We start from the raw sequence: 24,829 nt of genomic DNA on the forward strand, positions 1-24,829 counted from the left end.
AGGGCAAAGATCAAAGTTCACTCTATCTTCAGCGCCCAGCACAGTCCCTAATACAAAATGGGCAGATGAATATTTATTGAATTGATGAATGAACAAATATTTTACCCAGCACACTAAACAATAAATTGTATGTTTTTGTAGTGTTTTAATACTGATGGCCATGTATATTTCCATAGTACTTTAGTTTTTCAAAGACTTTTCTGTTTCTTTTTCCATAATAAAGTTTGCCTTACCACAAAGTGAAAGTTAAGGACCCAGACACTGGGAATACACACTGGTCTCCTAACCCTGGAATAAGAAGATTCATTGTGAAGGAGACAAGCCTTGCAAAATTGCTTCTGCAGCCTCTCTTTCTGGGCCATATGTTCCAGGTTCTTTGGAACATTCCTGGTTGCTGTATCTATTCCATTGTCCCCATAAGGATATTCTTACTTGTCAACCATGTGTCCTGATTTTTCGTTTAGGAAATATGGCCACCATATGCATGTTATAAAACTTGAATCCCTAGGCTAACTTCACCCTCTGTGCAGGTATCGCCAGAGCTCATATCCTGCTAAGTTTTCTGCATGTGTTTCAAGGAACTGCTGATTCCAGCTCTTGCATTGACCATGAACAGATACATTGAGTCTCTTTAGATTAATAACTTAGTTTTCTATAGAAAGATGATTTCAAGGATTCATTAGAAAACTGCATTTTTTAAAAGCACATTTGGGAGCACCTAGATTGCTCAGACAGTTAAGCGTCTGCCTTCGGCTCAGGTCATGATCCCAGGGTCATGATCCCATGGTCCTGGGATGGAGCCCCATGTCAGGGTATCTGCTCAGTGGGGAGGCTGCTTCCCCTCCTCCCTCTGCTGCTCTCCCTGCTTGTGCTGTCAAATAAATTAATTAAATCCTTAAAGAAAATAAAGCACATTTGAATGATTTTTTTTATCAATTTAACTTATTTATTTTTTATATAAATTTATTTTTTATTGGTGTTCAATTTGCCAACATATAGAATAACACCCAGTGCTCATCCCGTCAAGTGCCCACGTCAGTGCCCGTAACCCAGTCACCCCCACCCCCCGCCCACCTCCCCTTCCACCGCCCCTAGTTCGTTTCCCAGAGTTAGGAGTCTTTCATGTTCTGTCTCCCTTTCTGATATTTCCACTCATTTTTCTTCTTTCCCCTTTATTCCCTTTCACTACTTTTTATATTCCCCAAATGAATGAGACCATGAATGAGACCATATAATGTTTGTCCTTCTCCGATTGACTTGTTTCACCCAGCATAATACCCTCCAGTTCCATCCACATCGAAGCAAATGGTGGGTATTTGTCGTTTCTAATGAATGGCTGAGTAATATTCCATTGTATACATATGCCACATCTTCTGAATGATATTTTAATGTAATCAACATATGCTTTTTATTCAATATGAGCATTTTCTGGTTTTCCTAAAAGTAAAAGGTTGTATGATTCTGATGGGGATCCATGAAATAAAATATGCTTTGACATTATGTCAGATTTGTTACTTTGCACATTTCCCAGATAACACAGAGCAAGTCAAATGGATATATTTTGATGAACTTGATTATCTGATTCCATGGGTATCCTGGGTGAATTTTTGACAGCCCTGACAGAGCAGAAAAATCTTTGTGTAAAGTCAGAGCAGACATTGTTTTTGGCTTAGTTTCTAATACCAGCTTACTCTGTGACTGGGGAAACTTTGTCTACTCTTGGGGCTCGGTGTTCTCCCTTGTAAATTAAGTGACTTGGTCTGGGTCAGTGGTTTTCTTCCTATGACCTGTGAGCCTGAGTCCTTGGAGGTCTAAGGCTCTGCCTGGGAAAACTCTCTCTTGCTCTTACTTCAGTCCAGAGCAGCTTGGTACGTGTGGGTTATTTACACATACTGATCCACTGTATAAAATATTGTTTGGGAAAAAAATTCTATAACTATAAAAGTTGTATAGTCTTTTGGTGTCTGGATCTATATTTCTACCTCACTTCATTAAAATATCTCTATGAGGTATATGGGATCTACTTGGCTGGAAAAGAGGCTTAGGCATATGTAAAAGGGTTTAATAGGACAAGAAATCTTTTAGTATAACCTGCTGGAGAAAAGGAGGCTGCGGTTTAGAATATTGTGAGGCTGGGGTAGAGTAATGAGGTAATCGCTGACTGACTTAGAGACCTCTGAGAGGAGGATAAATGTCAAGGTAAAATTTCAACCTAGGGAGGGGTCTCTGGTTCTGAGCATTGGTAGGAGAAAGAAGCTGAGTCGTTGGTCACAACATGGAAATAGCCTTAAAAGTGAACCATAGGGGTACCAGGTTGGCCCAGTCAGTTAACCATCTGTCTTCAGCTCAGGTCATGATCCAAGAGTCCTGGGATAGATGCCAAAATAGGGCTCCCTGCTCAATGGAGAGTCTGCTTGCTTCTTCCCTCCCTCTGCCTCTCCCCTCCCCCTGCTTGTGTTATCTCTCTCTCTCTCTTAAATAGATAAATAAAACCTTTAAAAAATGAAAAAACGTAAAATACACCACATATAGAGATATGTGTTGAGAGCTGGTCTTCCAGAACATGAGCCAAACATTGATGTGGTTATATGGATGCAGGGATTGAAGGGGTCTAATAGGGAAAGTTCTAGAAAACTGGAGGAAACTGAGAGCACTCCATCACTGAGATGATCAATCCTTGACCTCTCAAGTTGTAAGCACTAGTGTTTTCCATCAAGTCCATCCCCCTGAGGAAATTCTCACCAAACTGGCAGAGTATTTGTAGGACCAGCTCCTCTATGTGGTGGAGCCCAGAATTAATCTTGTTGCACTCACCCCATTATTCAGTGGTCCTAGAGGTCATTCATGGTCCCATATGGCCTCTGAATTGCTGATTTACCATAATTCCTGACACACTGATCCACTCATACTGGAGTTCTTGTTGTATTGACCCACTGAGTAGATTTTTTTTGACAGAAACTACAGTTTCATTCAAGCTTAGGCTCATGCATTTGAACATCTAGAAGGTCTTTTGGGGATCCCCTTAGAGAAAGGTTAGTCCTTTTTTCTTCTCTATTTCTTTAGTCTATACTGCTGAGGTCCCAATATGTCTTGAGATAAGTCTGTCCAACTTATAACCATTAACATCTCATGCTGAGATGCTGAGAAAAGCAAGATGTTGACTGGAATCTTAAATATCTGCTTCTAGAATTCTGTTAAGTCTAGAGAAGGGCTCTTTCATCTGGCAGAAGCAGGCATGTGGAAGGGTCACTGAGAATGGAACTCAGTTTCAGCCCTGACAGGTTGTCTAGGACACCTGTTTTAGTGGTTCCAGAAGTCTGTGCAGCTTTTCTGACCGCTGAGGGCCACTGTGGCTACTACAGCCTGAAGTGAATTAAACTTTCCCTAATTTATGTCTTTTTAGTCCTTGGCCCCACATATCGTGAGTCCATGGTGCTCTGTCTTGCTCTATTAGTGTATAGCTATGCTTATCCCTGTTGTGGCTCTTTTCCAGGAAATTTTGATCTCTCTCTGGGGACTAGAAGCCATTTCCAGGAGCTGAAGGCTAATTCAGAGGATAATCAGACTCAGAAAGGTCCCTGTGTCCTCTGGAGAAGAGTAGGCTAGAATTCTAGCATCTTGGGGATAATGCCACATTACCGTGTTCTCTTTCTTCCAAGATTCTGTTCCCTGAAATAAAGCTTCACCAGCAGAGCCCATGACAAGTTAGTTGATTTTCCCAGAATATGCCATAACAAATTTTCCTCCCCAAGGAGAGGTGGTGTGACAGCCTCGTTATGTGTTCTGACCTTCAGAGGTGCACACCTCCCCCAGCCCCGTCCCCCACCCTGACCTTCTTTGCTTCCCTTCCATCTCTTGATTCTGACAAGAACTGAGTGGGACAACATCTCAGCATACAGTGTTATCTCTGCACACAAGTGTGTTTTGTTCTCCGATGGCAGATCCTTCAGGATAGGGTTGACATCCCCTTCCCTATTCTAACCACCACAGTCTGGCTGAGCTCAATACTGAACACATGCTTATTGTTGACTGAGTGTGCGATAGCACAAACCTATGTGCTTTGTGCCTTTAAACAGCACCATTATTTCACTTGACCTTTCATGATAATTATGGAAACTGGGAAAGGCTGATGAATTTGTCTAGGAAGTTGAGTCTGGGTCTTTCTATCTTTATGTATTTTAGGGCCCTTCCCTTTCCAAGTGTCCTCTCCATTTGGTTTCCCCAAGTGTGCTTTTTCGCAGGTGGCATGATCTCTTGCCTTGCAGCTTAGGGATCCTAAAATTACAAACATGGTCATCACATACTCTTAAAGCTTAGGCTCAGAAGTGGTATGGCATAGTGCTGCATTACATCTATTGAAAGGAGTCATAGCCCAAGCCAGCTTCGTTGTGGGAGGAGACTGTACAAGGGCATGAATACTGGGAGGTGTGCTTCACTGGAGGTCATCATATCTTTGAATAGTGGATCTTTTACTATGAACTGTCATCAGTTTCTTGGATTCAAGGATCTGAGTGCTATGCTACTGTCGTAATTTCTTGGCTGGTGAGAAGAATGGCCAGGTATATTTAAATCAGCAGCATAAGGCTCTCTCTCCTGAGTAATCCTAGAGTTTAGAAGGAGGAACTAATACTTCTCAAGAGGATCCTCTTAAATCAAAGTGATGCTCGTCAGCCCTTCAGATGCAGATGAAGATGATCCTGGGCATGTGTCCAGGTAGTCCTTGATCCCACATATCGTGAGTCCATGGTGCTCTGTCTTGAGCACTATGTATGAATACATAGGTCATGTTACCCCTTATGGTTGGCATATTTGACATGCACAGCCAGAGATTAGATAATGGCAAATTAGGATCTGTGCAGCCTTTCCTTATAGTCCTCCAGTTAGCCCCCAAACAATGACTGGTAGAAGTATGTGGTAAATGAAAAGGGCAGGAGCATTCCAATGAGCCAGGCCTGGATTTGGCTCCTTGCATCCTCACTAAACAGCTATGGGCACTAGAGTCCCTGCTTCAGAGTGCAATCTAATAAACATTAGATTTTCTTTTGGTCAGGTACTTTTGTGCATTAGCATAAACAACAACAACAAACAATTAGAGACTACACAGTGAGTCAGGTAACATTCTGGTTGCCAGGAATATTTTTACTTGCTGGCTGGAGGATGTAGGGGGTAAAGCAGGGAGAGAAATAGAGGATTACTCATCTACCTATTTGTAGCTTTGGGAAGCAAGATAGATGGTGAGGTCATTCACTGTACTAAGGACTACCCGAAGGAGGAGACCTTTTCTCTCCTCTCATGGGATTTCCTGGCTATGATAACACCATCTCTGAAACAGTGGCTTTTTGCTTTTGAAATCACATTCTAGTCAAGAAGTGGATATATCAGCCTTCACTGGCTCCCTTTACACACAAACAAAAGAAACCTCTGTTTTGGGAAGTCCCTGAAATTTTAGGTTGTTACCATGGTCTCACCCAGTGAAAGCTGACTAATGCAGAAACTAGTACCAGAAGTGAGGTGTTACCATAACAAAACAAAATGAAACAAAAACAACCAAATTAGGTGGCACTAGCTCATAGCCAGGCAGTGGGCAGGGAAGACGCTATTATTGAAATTGGCAACAGAGTGAGTCATGTCAGGCAGTGCCTCAACATTTGGTCAGACTATTTCCCAGGATAACTTGGAAGACCAATAATTCACCTAATGATACTGTGGCTTTAGATGCAGAGCTTGGCAGACAGAATGAGACTCATGTGGCTTGCTTGTTCTTAGCTGAGTGTGACAGATACTATAGGACAAAAATGAGTTGAGAAGTACTTGTCTGGTTTTCAAGCAGGAATCAAAGGGAGAGACTCAAGAACTTTTGGGACTTGTAGGATACAACTGATTCTCATCTACAACGTAGAAAAGTTAAACTGAAAAATGTGCTGAGCCAAAAAGGCTAATTGTGTTTTGGCTTCAAGGGCCAAGTTCAAATCCAGGGTGTAAACTACACACCTTTTGTGAAAACCTTTAAATGAATTAGGTGATGCTCAGCAAATTATTTAAATTGGACAAAATAGTAAATGGAAAGGAAACTAACAGTTTTCTCTCTCATGAAAGCATGATAAGTTTGAAGCACTTCTAATTAATTCTGGAAAGAGAGGTATGTCTTGAAAAGATTTCTGAGCATGGCTGTTAACACATAAATTTGATTGGTGAAAAAGCCTATAATGTTTTTGAGAGATTTTTATTTCCAAAACGGCCATAGTCATGAATTAAGAGATTGTAGCTATTAAAGATACAAAATAACTTTAGGGCCTCCAAATTTCTACCACTCAGCTTCCAAGGACAGAATATTCTCTAGTGTTCTCTATAAATGTGTCCAAAGAGGATAATGGAAAAGAAAGGAATGATCAAAGTATGGAGCCAAGAGCCATGGAGAGCAATGCTGGCATGCAGGGAGTCTTGGTATCTAATCAAAGAATATTTCCTACTCCCAGATATGGGTTTACAGTATTTGCTCAGTCATATTTCAAAATTGCTATGGACCAGTATCCACTTGGTGCCAAATTTTTCCATCTACTTTAGAAGTAGGAGAGCTCATTGCAGTTATCCTAGCTCCATTCCACTGACACATGTTGAGTTTGGGAAAAGAAAAGATAAATATCTTTTGTTTTGGTTTGGTTTTAGTTCATAGGTCTCTGGATCAAGACAAGCCTAGCTACATTTTGATCATCTTTTGGTATAGAGACTATTATGAGAACCCAGGCTGTTGACTTACTCTCATGAGCCTTTTGGCTTTCTCCTTTGATAACTGAGTATGTTTTATGTGCAGAAAGGAGGAAAGCAAATATTTGTGAGCAGGATACTCATTGTGGGATACTATTTCATTGTTCCTAACTTTTTATTTCTCCTTTCCAACAAGATTATATATCTCTACCTCTTGCCATGTGATTTGCTAAGCTTCCCTATGGAATAAGTATAGTTCTTTGCCCTGTTTTCCGATAAGTTATATAATTTCTGCTTAATGAAATAGGAGTGAAATTGTCATGTGCCATGTATGAAAGAACAGAAGCTTTAAGAAGCAATGCACGTTCCCATTAGCTCTTTTGATCTGTTTTCTTTGGCATGATACCAATATAGAGGATGCTTTCCCAGTCTGATTTCTAGGATTGAGAAGCCTTCCCCCTTCCCCCCAGCCCAAAATGTAGTCAATCTACAGTCCACATATAATGTAAGAAATAAATCTCTTTTGAAAGAAGCCTCTGAAATTTGGGGACTTTTGTTATTGTGGGCTTCCTACCATCACATAGCTTACTGATACATCTGGATATTAGACTAGTAGCTCTTTGGGGCCCACAGTGGTCCTGTCCCAGGCCTCTGGGTTGCAACGGTAGAATTTCATTAGTTTCTATCTGATTGCTTTATTAATCATAGTTTACCTTTTGCCCTTCAGAAATTCAAGCAAGTGAGGGATGCCCTTTTGCTGAAGGATACAGTCATAATTTGACTATATCCACTGTATTACAGTATGAGTACTTTAATACAAGGGAAGTAGTGTTAATGGAGTGACATAAAAACTTAATTTCACATGTGTGTATGTATATATGCATCTATTTATCTATCTACATACTAATTATAGAACATTTTAGAAGTGTAAGAAAGAAGAAAAACATTTTCCTATTGTGCAACACTACTATATTTTAAACTTTTTATTTTTAAATAAGTCAAGCTTACCAAAAATCTGCAACAATAGTATAAATAATTCTACATACCCTTCTTTCTCAGATGCCCTGAATATTTACATTTTATCACATATATGTCATTGTTCTTGCCACATATATGTGTCTATCATTTTTTTTTTCTGAACCAATTTGGGATGAGTTGGAGACATGATCCCTTTTTATTCTGAATTACTTAAGGATATATTTCCTTGAAAAAAGGATAATCTCTTTCATAACAAAAGCTAATTTAGCAAAATTAGGAAATGAACCTTGGTACTATGCTATTATCTAATTGATAGTCCTTAATCAAATATCTCTAATTGTCTCAAAAATGTCTTGTATGGCAAAAGAAAAAAAATCTGCTCCTGGAGCTAATCCATGATCATGCATTGCATTTATTCTTCATGCCTCTTCAGTCTCCTTGAAATTGGGACAGTTAGTTCCTCTGTGCTTTTCTTTTCTTTCTTTCATTATCTTGTCACTCCTGAAGAGTCCTGGTCAGTTTTGCACACCATCTCTCAATTTAGGTGTAACATTTCCCCCCCTCCCCTGTGATTCAGATTCAAATTAAGCATTTTTGGCATGAACGTCAAAGTGGTAAAGCAATGACCCTCTCCTTACATTATATCAGTCACAGGATATGCATTCGTCCCATTACTAAAAATGTTAACTTTGATTTGTTCACTAAGGTGGTATCTACAGAGTAGACACAGGTGGTTATCTACGGGTGTAAAGTTACCCTTCTTACACTTTGAAATTAATAAGGATTTTGGGAGAAGATCTACCTGTGAGACAAAGTAGGTATTTTGTTCCTCATTAAAATTTCACCTGCATTAGTTTAAGCAGATATTGATAATTCTTGCTTGAATCACTTATTATTATGGTTGTCAAATAGTGATTTTCTAATTTGTGATTTTTTATTCATTTGTTGAAATCATAAGAATTTTCTTTTTTTTGTTGTTGTTGATTTTTTTTATTGTTTATGATAGTCACAGAGAGAGAGAGAGAGGCAGAGACACAGGCAGAGGGAGAAGCAGGCTCCAAGCACCGGGAGCCCGACGTGGGATTCGATCCCGGGTCTCCAGGATCACACCCTGGGCCAAAGGCAGGATCACGCCCTGGGCCAAAGGCAGGCGCCAAACCGCTGCGCCACCCAGGGATCCAAATCATAAGAATTTTCTATTCTCTTCAGTTTTTTTTCATTAAATTCATTAATTAATATTCCCCCCATACATTATTTTTATAAATTTGAAATTGCACTATGCTGAAATTAATTATGAGCTCGTGGATTCTTATTTATTCCATGGATTATAACCCATTACTATTATTTTTTCAGATTCTCAAACTGTCCTAGATTTGGCCAGTGGGAGTCACTTGAAACTGGGTTCTGTGCCATGTTGACACCCTGCTGCCATTTTTTTTGGCGCACTTCCATACTGTTGGGGACAAGATGATTTCTGAAGCACATCTTACATCTTCCCAGTTTCAGCCCTGGAATCAGCCATTTTTCTAAGGATTCCTGGCTCCTTCCAGTGGGGGAATGGTATTTAGAAACCAAGATCTGGATGCTAGGTGTTATTGCTGCTAAGAAAGATGTCGTTTCAACATTTAATATTTAATTTAATGTCTTGGTGTTTCTCCTTGCATTTTTTCCTGTATGTTGTTTTTTGCAAACTTGAAATTGAACCATGCTGACATTTTTATTCCCTATTTTTCATTTTAACAGTATAACATGAGTATTTTCTGGTTATTCCAAGCAACTTTTTAGATGATTAAATAATTTTCGTAAGTGGATAATGCCAAAAATTACTTCTGCACTTGGCATCATTGGAAAATTAAGTTATTTTCAATTTACTTTGTAATTCACAATAAGTAATAATGATTACATTTGTTTTTAAGATGCCTTCACAAGCAGTCTCTATTTTAATTCTCAAAACAATCCTACGAGCTAAGCATTTTGATGCCCTTTTATAGGGGAAGATTCTGGGACTATGTGGGCTCAGAGATACTCCATGATCCTAAGCTCATTGGAGTCAGAAGCAAGCCTAGGTCCTCTGACTTACATTGTGGTCACCTGCGTGTGTGTATGCAGTTGTCTTCCTAACTTAAATCTAAGCTACTTGATGGCAGAGGCCATGTTTTAATGTCACTGTGTCCCCATAATTCCAGTACACCACAGATGCTCAATAGAGGTTTATCACTTAGTTCAGAAAAGTCTGAAAAGCCTTTGACCCAAGCAAATTCTTGGGAAGCTTTTTCACTGGGAGTTAGTTATAAAAGCACATCTCCCTCCTTTGTGGACATTGGTGACCAGACATCTTAATTATTGCAATTCTTTGCAGGAGATGTCATCAGCAAGGGAGGGAGAGAAGAGCAATCTGTTTGGATAGGGAGGGGTAAACCCAATAAATTTGCCAGCTGCATTTGCTATCTTAGCAGCAAAACAAGCCATCCCACACTGCCTTTAACTGAAAGATAGAGGACACGATAATAAACTATCCCGTGGTAGAGATCCTTATCTGCAGCAGATTATGGGCCTAGAGAGATCACATGGGGACAAATGTGTAATTAATGATATTGTTCCAATTAGGGCCTGGTTCAGCTGAAAATTAAAAGCACAAAATCAAAATCCCTCCACCCTTAGCCACTTCCTTGCAGACTTCCGGACCAAGAGGCTTTTTGATGTTGATTGTCTCCTTGCAGCTTTTAGTTGAGGACAAGCCAAATTGCACCACTTGTGCTAATTATCCCTCTCCTGAGATTGCAGATTCCTAGTTAATAGGGAATCGGTCCAAACTCCTTATTGAGTGTCCAAGGTGGCTGCTCGGTGCTAGGGACCTGGGCCAGTATAGATCTCAGCAGTTACTACTGTGAATATTTCTTCCTGAGTCCATTTACCAGGAAAGTGAAGGACTTTAGGGCTTTGAAGAAAGAGCAGGAATAATAAGTGCTCCTGTAGGGAAAGACAAACCATCTCCTTCTCTGGGTCGCCTTAGTCCATGGCTTTGCCATCTTCCTGGTTTCTTCCACCTTATCCTTCCATACTTGCCCCCAACATCTAAGCATTCATCAAGACCTGTTGCTTGTACTGTTTAAATATTTTTCATATCTTATTTCACCTGTCCTCACTGTAATTTTTTACTTCATTCAGTCAGGTGACAAGAAGTAGAACTCATACCTGAACTCGGAATTAAAGTGCCAAATCTCATGCCTTTTGCAGTCTGGGGTGTGCTTTATTTCATTCACTAGTTTAATTGCAGAAAACTCTAGCAGGATTTAAAATAGAAAATACTGAGCTGAGAAGTTTTTCATGAGCCACGTTCTGGTTGGGAAGGCTTAAGGAACAGCTATCCCTTTAATTATGGTTATGGCCATATTGCTCCATTGGTAAATTTTCTATAGGATCTCATAGGAAAGTGAGAAAGAGATTGTGTTGGATCTTTCCACTGGCTCCTCCGGACCTTTCTTTTATTTATTTATTTATTTATTTATTTATTTATTTATTTATTTATTTATGACAGTCACAGAGAGAGAGAGAGAGGCAGAGACACAGGCAGAGGGAGAAGCAGGCTCCATGCACCGGGAGCCCGATGTGGGATTCGATCTGGGGTCTCCAGGATCGCGCCCTGGGCCAAACCGCTGCGCCACCCAGGGATCCCTCCTCCGGACCTTTCTGTCAGTCTCTGTGTAGCTCTGTGCATGGGAGACTAACTTCTATGGATTGCTTTGCTCGGACTCTCTTGCCCTCTGTCTGTGGTCGGGTTTGGTCAGTGGAAAGCACCAGCAGGAAAATGGAACATGGGACCTGGCTCCCTCTCTACTACAGTACTGTGGATGATGATATTACTTTGTGAAGGCTACAGCTCTGATCAAGTGACCCTCTTTGACAGCTCTAACTCTCCCTTTTGGCTCCCCTAAGTGCCCCCTGACTTGTTCTTTCAGACAGAGGAGTGGCCGTGGCTCCCACTGTTGCTACCCCTGAGGGGCTGCACCACTCTTAATGGGTTTCCTTTGATCCATCCCACACCTCTATAAATAGTTGCTTCATTAAATTCTCCTTTATTACTTGCTTGATTGTGCCATCTCTTTCCTACCTGGACCCTAATAGATTTAGGGCTTTGAGTAACTCAGATCTAGCCACAAGGAGTAGAGGTACATGGACAAGGAAATGGCATGCTTGATTCTAATCAAATTCTGAGCCATTAATATGGGCATCAAGAGCTTCTGCTATGTAAAATAACTGTATTAGCTGATGATAATAATAGTAGCAGGCTTTTATTATACTCTTACCATTGCCAGACACTGTTCTAACAACTTAATATGTATTAACGTTTTCTATTCTCACATCTTATAAGCTAAGGACTATTTTTATCGCTATTTTCTAGATGAGGAAACTGAGAGAAAGTTTAAGAATCCTGCTTAAGGCCCTGCACTTTAGTATGTCAATCAAAACCAAGCAGTGTGGTTCCAGAGTCCTTAACTTCTACCCTAGACTTCTCCAAATGGACAGAAAGTCAGTGCCAATGGACACATAATGAGAGTGCATTTCATTGCCCAAATTATACAATAATCTGAATATAACTTTTGAAGGTAAAATCCCTGATGTTTGAAAACTATTTTTAACTTTGGGATTTCTAACAGAGATGCTAACACCCAGTAGTGCCATTTTTAGAAACCTATAATTTATTGAGGCAGATGGAAATGGATATTGCTAGATTTGAATATTAAATACTACACAGGCAGCGCAGTACCGTGAAAAAGACTCAGAAGACGTGCTCCCTTCCCCACCTCCACCGTTCAATAGCTGGACGACCTTGAGTGATCACTTAATTCTCTCGGAAACTTGCTTTCTTGCCTCAAGTCTGCTAGGTCTCTATTCCACCTCTCATCTGATAGACATGATCGTCATCAACATGACTGCCATTGAACGCAACATCAACAACTAATATTTGCTTATTGGCTTAATTTATAATGCCCGGACCTATATGTTATTTATCATATTTCAAACAACACATTCTGCCTTGGGTTGAATACTTACAAGGATTAGGATCTGGTTACCTTCTCAGGGGGCCAGTCTTGAAGGGTAGCCTGACCACTTGCAGGGCAGATAAAGCACCTGCAGGAGGTCCAGGTAAATATGAGGAGAACAAAAAAGTTTTAATTGCTGGTGAAGTTTTAGGAGGTGAGAAGTGACAGGTTGAAAGATACAAAGGATGTTTTAGGGTAAAATCTCCAGTAGACCCCCTGAATTGAACACCTGTTACCTGCAAAAGGTTTCATGATTACTTGGATCACTGTTCTTGACTTTCTCCTCCTTTACTCCTCCATACCTTTGTTTATGCCATACAATCTGTCTAAAAGGACTTTGCCTATTCAGTGAAACCCTCAAGGACAGATTAAACCTCTGAAGCCCCAGGAATTCAACCAGAGGTTTCTCTCTCCCTCCAGAATTCTGTGTTGTTCTCTTCAGGCATTGTTGATAGCATTCATGTTATGTGTTCTGTTATTTGTGTACATACTGTTATTTGTGTACATATTTGTGTACACCTCTCCTACTAGGTGAACTCTGTGCATTTGAGTGATGAAACTGGGCCTTCTAGTCTTTGTCAGATAGGTAGGGTAGAGGTCTACAAAGCCGGTTTCTAATGCTTGGTGCACATGCGCACCTGCACATACCCACAAACCTGGGTTAGGAATGCACACAAGTCTAGTTTAAAAATACCTGAGATGGCATATTGGTTAGTGGACCTTTGTAATCACAAATTAGTCTTTGTTCTCAGTCCTAAGGCACACTGGGAGTTGTGTTGGCAAACAATGAAGAGCTGGGACACCTTTTTATGCATAATGCTGTGTCTGATACTTTAATATTAGATCTGTATTAGCGTCCAGGTCTGCAGCTAATGCCAACCGGTATAAAAGGTAGTGGCCGGTTCCAAAATGATTCTGTTGCCGAAAATCCTGATAATTGCTGGTTTCACACACACATTCTTGCTTGCCAGCCACTGTTAAGGGTGACTGTGTCCCTGGTGAGGCTTGCCAGTGTATAGATGGCCAGACACATTTTTTAATGCTTAGTCTTTCCACTCTGTAGAAATAGTGAAATCATTGTAAGCAAAGAAGACTCTGGAATTATTGGGAATCTAGAAATGAGGAGTGGTATTTCACCTCATCAATGGATACCGGCCTCTGAGTTATCTTTTTTTAACTGTACACAACAGAAGCCAGTACCTGACAATTTTATAACTGTGAGAGCAGATGGGGGGAAAAGGGGGTAGAATGTGTGAATCTTAAGAGGACACCCAGCCCACACCTGAAAACTTAGCTGTACTTGATAAGCGCAGAATTTTTGGTTAAAGGTGATCAATATCCTCTTGTTTAAATAATTATTACCTTTTCTCTTGAAAAACTTGTAAAGAGGAAAAGTTCATATTCACATCTGCAGGGAGGGACTCATTCGGGGACTAAGGCTAGGAACTGAGCCTGGTAGAGTTATGAAGGGGAGGCCCCTCTCTGAGCCCAGGACAGATGGATGGATGTGCAGTAGAAGGAGTCCTGTGCCTGGTTGGGTGGGATCAGAAGCCCCAGGAAAAAGCAATGGGGACTCTGGGGGCTTTAGCAAGTTGTTCTAACTTTGTATTTGTGCGCTTATCTGTGCAGTTACTGGTTTAGGCTCAGATTCTCCACTGGACCATCTGTGCCTGGAGGGTAGCACTGGCTAATCTGGCTTATCTTTGTATCTAAGAACCTGGCACACGCCTGGGGTGTAGTAGGCCCACCGTGACTACTCATGGACTGAATGAACCTGCCTGCTAATCAAGTCTTTACCTCTACCTTTGCTCAGCCCTCAGCATGTCCCTGTGGCGTCCCCTCATCAAGTCTTCACCCCTACCTTTCTCAGCCCTCAGTGTGTTCCTGTGGCCTCCTCCCCTCATCAGCCGACTGCAGGTTGGGAATCAGTGTCCTATCTGGGAGGTGATTTACCAGCCACTCCTCTTGAAACCTCTTCATCTGCACCAGATTTTTTTTCCCCCTGGGGACCTGAAATGCTCGAAGAGGGGCGGGTGAGGTGCAGGACTGTGCTTGCCAAGCCAGCTCCATGGGTCCTGTGAAAGGAGCTCAGAGGGCCTCTCCCTTCCCTCCGGCCCTCAGGTGCAGGATCAGAGGACCTGACAGTCACCTGTTTATCAAGCAGCTTTATGCCTTTAAAGGGGGAGCTGGGTGGCATGTACATGGATCTCTGGAAGGCAGGAACCTGCCAGCTGTGCACAGCTCCAGCTGAGCTGTCCTCCAGCACTGTCCTCCTATGAGAACAGTAAGCTGTGACCTGGTGGCTCCCTTCCCGCCCCTACCAAGGCAACTGACTTGAAATAAGTACCAACCCTGGAGACTCAGCTGGCCAAAGGTGGCTCTTCCATAGCTCTACACTCAGCTTCAGCCTTCCCACGTAAGCCTTTGTGGTCAGCAGAGAGAATCCTGGCCATTTGTGATTTCTAATAATAATAATGGTGATTATAGTTACCATTTATTGAGAGCTCATAGTCCATGCCAAGCAGTGAGTTAATGACTATTAACTCATTCCTTTCAACTCAGGAGGAGCACTATTATTAGACTTGTTTTTGGGTGAAGAAGAGGGAGGCTCAAATCGTAACTTGCCCACAGCCACAGCACAGCTACTAATTAGTAGAACCAGGACTTGAAGCCTGGAGTCAGGTCCAGGGTGCTTGACTCTGGTTAAGCTACTCCATTCTGCCCCTTGCTTGGATCTTTTTTGGCCTGGACTTCATCTCTCTTCCTATCTAAAGAAGTCAGGTTTTAGGTGCTCTAGGGCCTCCCATGTGGCTCATCCCTCTTTGCAGTAAGGTCTCAGCATAAATGTGAGCTCTTCAGGATCATTTGCTGTAACAGATACATTATGTCACGGTGCTGGAGGCCACACTCGCTGTGGAGGTTCTGGGGGGAAGTATGTTCCATGCTTCTCTCCTAACTTCTGGCGGCTGTGGCAGTCCTTGTCTTCTTGGGCTTTCAGACAATCACTCCCATCTTCACATGACTATCTACCCTGTATGTCTACATCTCCTCTTCCATCTGACCAAATCTCTTCTGCTTTTCTGCTAGGACATACATCGTTGGATTTAAGCCTCCCCTGGATCATCCAGAATGATCTCCTCATGTCAAGATCCTTACTTTATCTCATCCACAAAGACCCTTTTTCCACATAAGGTCACATTCACAGATTCTGGGCCTTAGGACACAAATATGTCTTTTGGGAGCCACCATTCAATCCACCACATCAGCCAATCCGGAGTAGGTCCTGATGTCCCCTCAATCTCATCACCCTGTTTTCTTTCCTGCATGACATTTTCTTCTGTCTGGAGTTTCCTTATTTCTTATTTCTTGTGTTTTCATATATCCTATTCTTAGCCAGAGTACCGCTGGCTGTTTAGTGAGGACAAATCTTCACTCTGCAGAAGTGAATCTTTGATTGCAGGACACTTAGCATGTCACACTCCTGGTATAACCTGATTGCCAGAGCAGGCATAAGGTGTGTGGAGGGAATCATTTTGGTATCCACCCCCACACCCCATCCACCACATCTCCTACAGATATGCAATGTGCCCCCTTGGAAGGCAGTACCAGCCCAGGGTCGGAACCACCAGGCTCTTTGTTCATCATTTATGTTCTGACATAGGAACAAAACTATGGGGCCAGGGACCTTATTGGTCTTGCCCATTGTTGTATTCCCTGAGTCTCCAACAGTGGCTGGCCCTAAGCAGGCACTCCAAATATATTCTCTCTAAATGCACACAGAAGATAGGGATGCTCTTTCTGGAAATGTGTGACAGATATTTCCCATTACATTGCTCTTGTTTAAGAAGGAAGAGTTACATGATAGGTCAATAATAATGAAAAATGACCAGAGAAGTCTCTGTCCTTATTCCAGCCTCCCTTACTCCTCAGCCCCTTTGCCCCAACCCCCTTCTCCTCAGCAGGGTTACATGGGGACTCAGAGCCATTCTTCCCACTTGTCCTGATCTCTGCCATATGGTTCCTTTGCTGTCCTCCATAAGTCACTTAGGGTCTCTTGTCATCCCCACAGGCCTTCTCCCTGGTCACTGCCACAAAATAAGGGGGTGAGCTTCAGTCTAGCATCTCATGACCTTGCCATCTGGCTGAGCTGCTGCTTCTCCACCCTTGCTGGTCACCCAAGCAAGCAAGCTATTTTGTTCACCCCCTATGTGAACACAGGTAAGTCACTTTACCTTGATGATCCTCAGAAACCCCATCTAAAAGTCAGAAATGCAACAACTTGATGGATATATTGGCAACCTTTGCCACTGATACATAATAATTATACAAAATACTTATTTTCTTCTCTTTGTCTTTAATAAAAGAGAGACTGGAAGGGAAATAGGGAGGCTCCCATCTCTATGGGGGTTACAAAGACATCCCCAGTTTGCTTTAAAGGGAGTGGTGGCGTTAGGGTGGTAAGGCCTATAGGAGCACATACCTGTATGGGATGAGACTGGATTCATGCAGAAATGAGGAAGGCAGTATTGCCCAGTGGTTAAACAGAGGGGCTTCAGGGGCAATAGTCCTGAATGTGACCTTGGGCAAGGTATTTGTGAGACAGAGAAAATAACTAACTTGCCCAAGGTCATACAGCAGGACACAGCCAAGTTGGGAACTGGCCTTTGCGAGAGCACATGTTTATGCTTTTCCTAGTGCACCATTCTGCCTTCCGTGTAGAGTCTCTCAGGAACAATCGCTGCTGTAAGCCCTGGGGCTGAAAAGCAGTCAAGAATGGTTCTGCTCTGCCCAATATATGACTGTTTGAAGGACTGCTTCAGGTTGCTTGGTACAGTAGGAAGCAGAGGCGCAGACGAGAGAAATCAGTATGCACTCCCCAGGCTATGTGGGAATCTGGCTGTGCTAATCACGTGTGTACACAGGCACGCACATACCACCCTGACCACCATCACAGAGACGCCATTCCAGCCCTGGGCCAGCTGGAGAAGTCAGCACGGGCCCTGGCAACCACTTACAAATCAGCAAGGCCGAGGCAGAAAGCTACGTGCAGGTAATCGAGAGGCGATTGTGCAAGGATCATCGCCTCCATTTAGGTGTCAATTGTGTAATTTCCAGCTGTTCCTCAGCTCAACAGCTGGAGTTCAATATGCTCAGGGCTTATCTGGAGGCCCCCAGCCAGGGAACTCAATATTAAGCTGGCTTCCAGGATCTAGGAAAAGCAGCTACTCTTGCAGCAAACCACAGAGGAAAGGCCCCCATTTTTCCATCCATTTAAGCAATGGTGGCTCTTTGGGAACAAAATTGGTGCTGCCTGTAAGTGGTTGGCCCAGTGCAAACTGGAGCTAGAGAGGGGATGATATCTTTATACAAAGGTACAAAGCATGCTGATCCCCTTGCAGGGGTTATTCTATTTCATCCAGTCCTACGATGTGATAACATCATTATTATTTCCAGTTTACACAGAGGAGATGCACGGTTTGCCCTACATCAAACAAAGCACGATTTGCCAAGCTGATTGTTGAAGCCAGATCTATGTGACCCGAGCAACTAGGCTAGGTGTCTCCTGCTAAAAGCACCCCTTTGCAGTTTGGAAATAGGCTGCCAGGTTGATCCAATTCTGCCTCTTAGGAAGCGGGCCTAGAATGAACTTGCTCCAGGAGAGGAGGGAGGAACCCCGAAGCAGAGATCATGCGGGAATGGTAGGAGCAGAAGCCAAGTGTGGATAGGAGGGAGACACTAGTTAGAACAGCAAGAAAGCATCTTCTTTTATGGTGTCAGCAACGTCAGAGTAATTTGGAGTAGAAATAGTGACTTTATTTTATTTTTTTTTATCCCACCTTTGGTTCTGCTTTCCCACCCTGTCCCCTTCCACAAAACCAAAATGCACCCTTTCCTTCCTCCCTCTTTCTCCCACCACCTAATTATCTTGTCAGGCGAGAGCAAGCACCTGGGCTACACTCTGCCCCTGAGCCCATGCCAAGCCTAACTCATGATTTATAACATTTTCTTCCGGAAAGCTCAGGGACTACCTTCGATTTCTTGTTAAAGCAGAACTTGAGGAGTTTACTTATAATAGTTGTTAGCTTATAAGCTGAAACCTAAGTAAATACCTGGTTGCTCATTCATTCTCCTGTTCGTTCATTAAAGATTTGTGAAGGACTTATGTATGTGCTAGTGATGTGGAACAATCACCTCAAGTTAGAGATGTCAAAAAAAAGGCACCCAGATAGCAAAGGGGTTTGGCCTTTCACTGCTGATGGGGCAAATGTTGCAGGGCATGGGCAGATGGGCAATGTTGTGAGTGATGAAAGTAATGGGATGATTGGCCCTCCAGCATGTCATTTCTGACTGTGAGACCTTCTGGGTTCATGGCTCTGGGGAAAAGTGTATCTGTCTGATGACCAGATCTAGAGATAAGGACAGCTGAGCTGGGGAATGTGGGTTCCACGGAGGCCTCTGCCACTGATTGGGTGCACCCTGGGAATTCCCTGGGCCTCATCCCACGTGAGTTCTTGAATGGTCACTGCACTTCCACCATGGGCTAAGCCCTGGGCTAGGTGCTTGGGACACAAAGATAAAAGGGTGTATGCAGTGAGAAAGGGCGAAACATGCTTGTCAGTGTCATGTGTCTCTTCTGTAAAAGATCATTGAACCAGCTGGTCTCTATGGCCACTTTTATCTCTGATATTTTGTAACACTTGGGGCAGCCATCTCAGGAACAGGACTTCTAACTCTGGCCAGGAAACCGGGTCATTCTGAATCCTGGCCTCTCACTGACACTGCTGATGGGAAGGCCTAGGGGGTCCAGGACTGCTTGCCTAAGGGCGAATCCCATCCCCGTGTCCCCGTGTTCTTTTACAATATGGCTCTGTATTGTAAGCACTGCAACATGTGCTCTATTTTGGCTTGGCTTTGAATCATTATTTCCTGTTGGACCATCCAGAAGTCCATGCCTTCTAATTTCTTATTAGATGAGAAAAAGCAAAGACTGTGTACCCTCCCTGTCTTTTCCCTGACTGTCTTTTCCCTGACTCCTGGTCATCTCTAGGTTAGCTCCGAAGTCACTCCAGAAAGAGCGACTCAAGAAGAAGCAATTTTGTGGAATGGGGTGGCAAAGATGTGTGTACAGCCAGACTTCAAACAGTCCTTCACTGAAGTAATTAAAAAGCCACTTGCTATGCCTATGACCATGTTAGAAGGGCTCTGTGCTCAGCCTGGAGTCTGCTTGAGATTCTCTCCTTCCCTCTCCCTTTGCCCCTGCCCCTGCTCAAAACTTGCTGTCTCTTTAAAATAAACAAATAAATCTAAACAACAACAACAACAAAAAGTGAAAGAAAATGCATTTGAAGTACAATGCAGAAAATAAGTACCGTGAATGCATGAGTGTATAAATAAGGGAGTTTGGAACAGTAGAGAAGAGAAGTAAGAACAGAGAATGGAGAGCCAATATATTGAACTATTCTTAGGGGGTGAAAAAAAAAAACATTGAAGATTTTCTACTGATCATATTCAATAGGCTGGATTAGCAAGGTTCTCTTAAAACTAGGTGATACCTCCAAAGCAGTATGCCGGCAACATGGTGAGCAACCAGCATGCTAAGGTAGCAGGAGATCCCGAAACAAGAAAGACTCCATCTAGACCCATGGGATAGTGCATTATTTGGTGCTAGAATATACTCCCATATTAAAATTATAGCTGCATAAAAATATTTGTGTATGTGTATGTATGTATATGTACATACAATATTTATATGTCACATTAACACAGAATCTGTGTTAGCAGATCACATCATAGCCCAGCACAGTTTGTGGGCCTCACCACTCACTAAATGTTTCTTGAGCAAATGGCTCTGAAAACAATTAGGTTCTTTTCCTATCAGGCAATGATTCCTCCCGTCCTCAGGGTGTAGCCTACCTGACAGTTGAATAAGGGATACAATTATAACTTTCTGTTCCAGCTCCAATGTTTTTATTTCATCTGTGTGACTCCCTGACCCCAAAGCCCCTTTAATGCCCACAGAATTCCAGGATCCACTGCAATTTGCGCGTGATCTAATAAAAACAATAGTTCGCAATTGCAAAAATCGGAAATTGTTTCCACATGGCTTTGGGGTGCAAAAATTGTTTTCTTTATAACAGGCTTTATTGAACAACAACAGCAGTAATAGTGATGTGATTAGTAATAATAACATCCACTGTATCCTTAGAGGCTACCGTGAGGTAGGAGCTACACTAGATGTTTTTCATATATAAAAAATCGTCCTCCTATTTTTAAAAGCATTATTGATATTATTGAACTGAGCACAGTGCTCAATATGTTATGAGTGTCATCCCATCTGATCTTTGCACCTCTGTGAAATAACTGTCATCTTTACCTCATGCAGATGGTGGAAATGAGGCTCCATGTGGGCTGAGTAGCTCACCCAGAGTTACCCCGACAGTGAGCAGCAGAGCCAGAATTCACACCCAAGGAAAGCCACCTCCAAGGCCCGAGCACTTTCTGGTGTGGGACGCACAATCGGGCAAGTGGTGGAAAGTGTGGAGGGTCACAAGTCACGGATGCTGGTGGTGGCATCGCCGTCATGGTCACTGCCACCCCGGGCAGAGTGGAGGAGGTCAGGTGAACAGGTGTCCAGACTGGTGCAAGTGAATGGTCCAGACCCGAGCAACAATAGCTTCCCTCCCTCTCCCTGCGAAGCGTCAACTGTGACTAATGTCATAGTGTGAAATGTCTGGATTTTCTTTCTTTTTGAGTGATGTGCAGATATTTCTAAACCAGTTTTGATGGGGATTCATTTCTAGTGGCTATAGAAATACTCATAGAAACACTCCCATTAGACTTATGCCTCTGTTAATCTCACATGTCGATCCTCACGGCAGAAGTTACGATGATAGACCAACGAATAATAAAGCTGATAATAGTCAAGTGGCAAAACCCCCAAACTTTTTAATACTGTGAGCTTTCTGTCTGAAAGATGTCATTTCTTTCAACGGCTTCGAGTTTCTTCAAGGCAGAAAGCCATTGAAGCTGCAGCGTAGCTGAACATCTGTCTTATCATGTGGGCAGATATTGGGATTAAATTAACTAGAAATGAATAGAATGATGTATGACAGGGTGCAGATGTCCCAGGCACAGTGTGATAATTTCATTGCAAAACTATGTAATGAATTCCATACATTATGGAAGTACAAATGTACCACTTTAGGTAATTGTGATGAAAAGGTATAATGTGCAGTGCATAAACAGAGCGTGAGCCCAGGGGCATTTCTCCTCTGCTATTTCTCTTTAGTCATTTCAGAATGACTTTATTTGGTTTAATGCAAGCCTATTATTATTATTAGAGCCTTATTTTTTTGGTTGGCCCTTCAGCATTTCTTGCCTGGTTGGTATAAAAAATATTTGGAGAGGAAGAATAGAATTTGGGCGGGTCAGGGCTTTGGCCACCTGGCAAATGATGGCTGAAGACAGCATTTACAAAAATATTTTGATGTCAGAATTTCAGAGCAGAAGCTTACTCTCCTCTCTTTTCTGTCTCTGCATCTTTCTCTCTTTCCCTCTCTCCCCTTTCTTTCCAGTAGGCTGGGGAGATGGTTTCAGCATCCCCTGATATTCTGTGCATGGGGGTTCAGGGTAGCATATTGGAAAGAAATGTGATTTTAAAGCCAGAAGAGCGAGTTTCCACTTCTCACTCTGCTCTTGACTGCTGTGTGACCTTGGGCAAGTCACTCCACCTCTGAGCTACTATCTCCTCCACAGTAAAATGCAGCTAATGATATTATGTCCTCATGTTGCCAGGTACAAATGAGGGAAATAGAACATGAGTTCTGAGAAGACCGAGATTGTGTCTGTCTTGCTTACTGCTTCATCAGCAGTGCTTAACAAAGTGATCACATCACACAACATAAATAACCAATAATTTTTTTTAAAAGAAACATGTTGATGATTTATGTGGAAGTACCCAACAGGGGATTCCTGGGTGGCTCAGCGGTTTAGCACCTGCCTTCGGCCCAGGACATGATCCTGGAATCCTGGGATTGAGTCCACATCAGGCTCCCTGCATGGAGCCTGCTTCTCCCTCTGCCTCTCTCTCTGTCTCTCTGTCTCTCTGTCTCTGTCTCTCTCTCTCTCTCTCATGAATAAATAAATAAAATCTTTAAAAAAAAAAAGTACCCAGCACAATGCCTGGCATGTATAAGGCACTGAATTAATATTTCTTGAATTTCTGCTGGTTTGAAGAGGTTTATCTGCAGAGACCTTCACATTGGGTTTTGGTAATGCATTCACTGAACGGTCCATTATACAACCAAAGTTCCTGGCCAAGCACCTGCTACAGCCAAGGCCCCGAGAAAGGCTGAGGATGTCCCTTGGCACACGGGGCAGTAGAGGCGGGCCAGAACCCCCTTCCTGCAGGCTCATGTTTGCCTACGATGCCATGCTGCCTCCCCAGCTGGGATGGTGGGAGCCAAGGTCCAGGGCTGGCCTGAAGCAGGAGTCTCTGTGCTCCTGAGGAGAAGCATACCTTGCTAGCATGTTTTTGAACAAGAAACAAGAGGAAGGTTTCATCATGCAGCACATGGCGGGCCTGGAGTGCTGCTTCTGAGTGAGGGTGCTGTCCCCCTCGCTCACAGCTGGGACCAGAGCATCCCCTGCTTCTCTCTCCATCCCACTGCTGTGTTCACACAGCCTCCCCCGCCCCTGCCCCTGCCGCCCTGCTTCCACTTTAAGTCTTCTCTCCACCAATTATTTGCCTGGGGTGACATCAGTGGAAAATGTGAGGAGATGGGAGCAGAGCCGAAACCCTAGCCTTCCCTGGGAGGCCAGAAAAGCCTGTTTTTAATGCTTCTTTGGTACCCGATTTCCCCAGCTCATTTGTGCCATGTAATGCCTTCGGCACATCGAAGCAGTGTGCCTGGGGTGATTCGAGGCCACCGGGACTTGGGTCTCCCTGCCTACCAGCCAGATGCTTTGCTGTCTGGCCTCCTTACTTAGCGGGGACACCCCGAAACCAGCCCCAAGGAGGGTTACTACGGCAGACAATTCACGTGATAGGGCTTCCTTCGCCCCTGGAGTGCATGCTGCAGCCTCCAAAGCTGTGGGTGGGGGGGCTTGTCACTGCCTGTCTTCCTTCCCTCCCAGGCTCCAATCTTCCCACCCCTCTCCTCTCCCTATGAGCTTCAGGCCTGTCTGCAGGCTCTGGATTTTCTGCCAAATTTGGATCCCTTGAAAGGAACATTGTTCAAATTGGAGACTCGAGGAAGGTGCTAATCTTCCACTGCTTATCAAATTTGAGCAAAAAATGTCGACATCCCACTTTTCCAAGTGCTAGCTCAGCTCTTCTGTGTTTAACTGCGAGAGGGACCAGCTGTGTGTCTAGCTGGGGATAAAGACCCTCCTGGACTCCCAGCCCTTCCCACCAGCCGTGCAGGACCCAGAGGCCAGCCAGGGTCGTGGGTGGCTCTGAGGTCTTTCCATCCCCGGTAGCACAGCCCTGCTTGACTCCAGGAGAGGCATCCCTTTCCTCACTTCTGTCCCTGCTACTGCTGAAATTCTCAGGGAAAAAAAAAAAAAAATTGCCACTGAGAAGTTACTGCTCTAAATGTGGAGAGAGCTCTTCATTTTCTCACGATGAAAGACATATTTGGGATCATCTGGTTTTCCAAGCAGATGCCCAGTTTATCTCACTTTAAATCAACTCTTTCTGACTGGACCCTTTCCTGGATGAATTAATTGAGCGTGGCTAAAACCAAAATGCTCTCGCGATTAAGGAGCTAGGCATCGGGGCGCTGTGTCAAGGATGTCAGCTTGCGAGGAGGGTGTCGAGTTGTTTACTTCTATTCTCATAACAGAAGGAACAGGCAGGCTCAGCCCACTGGAAATAATTTTGAATAATCTCACTCTATTACTCGAAGCGAAATTGAGTCTGCTCAAGCTACCCTAGTGATCCGACATTTCAGGGAAACGGGGAAACTAATATCCAATTCACGCGGCATAAAATAAGTGACATAAGGAAGAGCAGGATGAAATCTGGAAGTTTGTAGTCTTCGATTTGTGTGGCTTGTCTTCTATTAGTGGATCAGCTCACGGATGTGGCTCACGTTGGG

The 24,829-nt window shown here is 43.2% G+C and overlaps 1 long non-coding RNA gene across 10 annotated transcripts in view; it reads left to right on the top strand.

Moving 5' to 3' along the window:
* Positions 1–21,662, top strand: part of LOC140614740 (uncharacterized) — a 141,872-nt gene extending 120,210 nt beyond the window's left edge. For all 10 annotated transcript variants that reach the window (XR_012015525.1, XR_012015522.1, XR_012015524.1 and 7 more), the window contains 2 exons: positions 16,798–16,946; positions 21,112–21,662. This is a non-coding gene — a long non-coding RNA (uncharacterized lncRNA). The remainder of the gene's footprint in view (positions 1–16,797; positions 16,947–21,111) is intronic.
* Positions 21,663–24,829: the final 3,167 nt, after the last annotated feature.

Source organism: Canis lupus, chromosome 23 (assembly GCF_048164855.1).
Source record: "Canis lupus baileyi chromosome 23, mCanLup2.hap1, whole genome shotgun sequence".
NCBI lineage: Eukaryota > Metazoa > Chordata > Mammalia > Carnivora > Canidae > Canis > Canis lupus.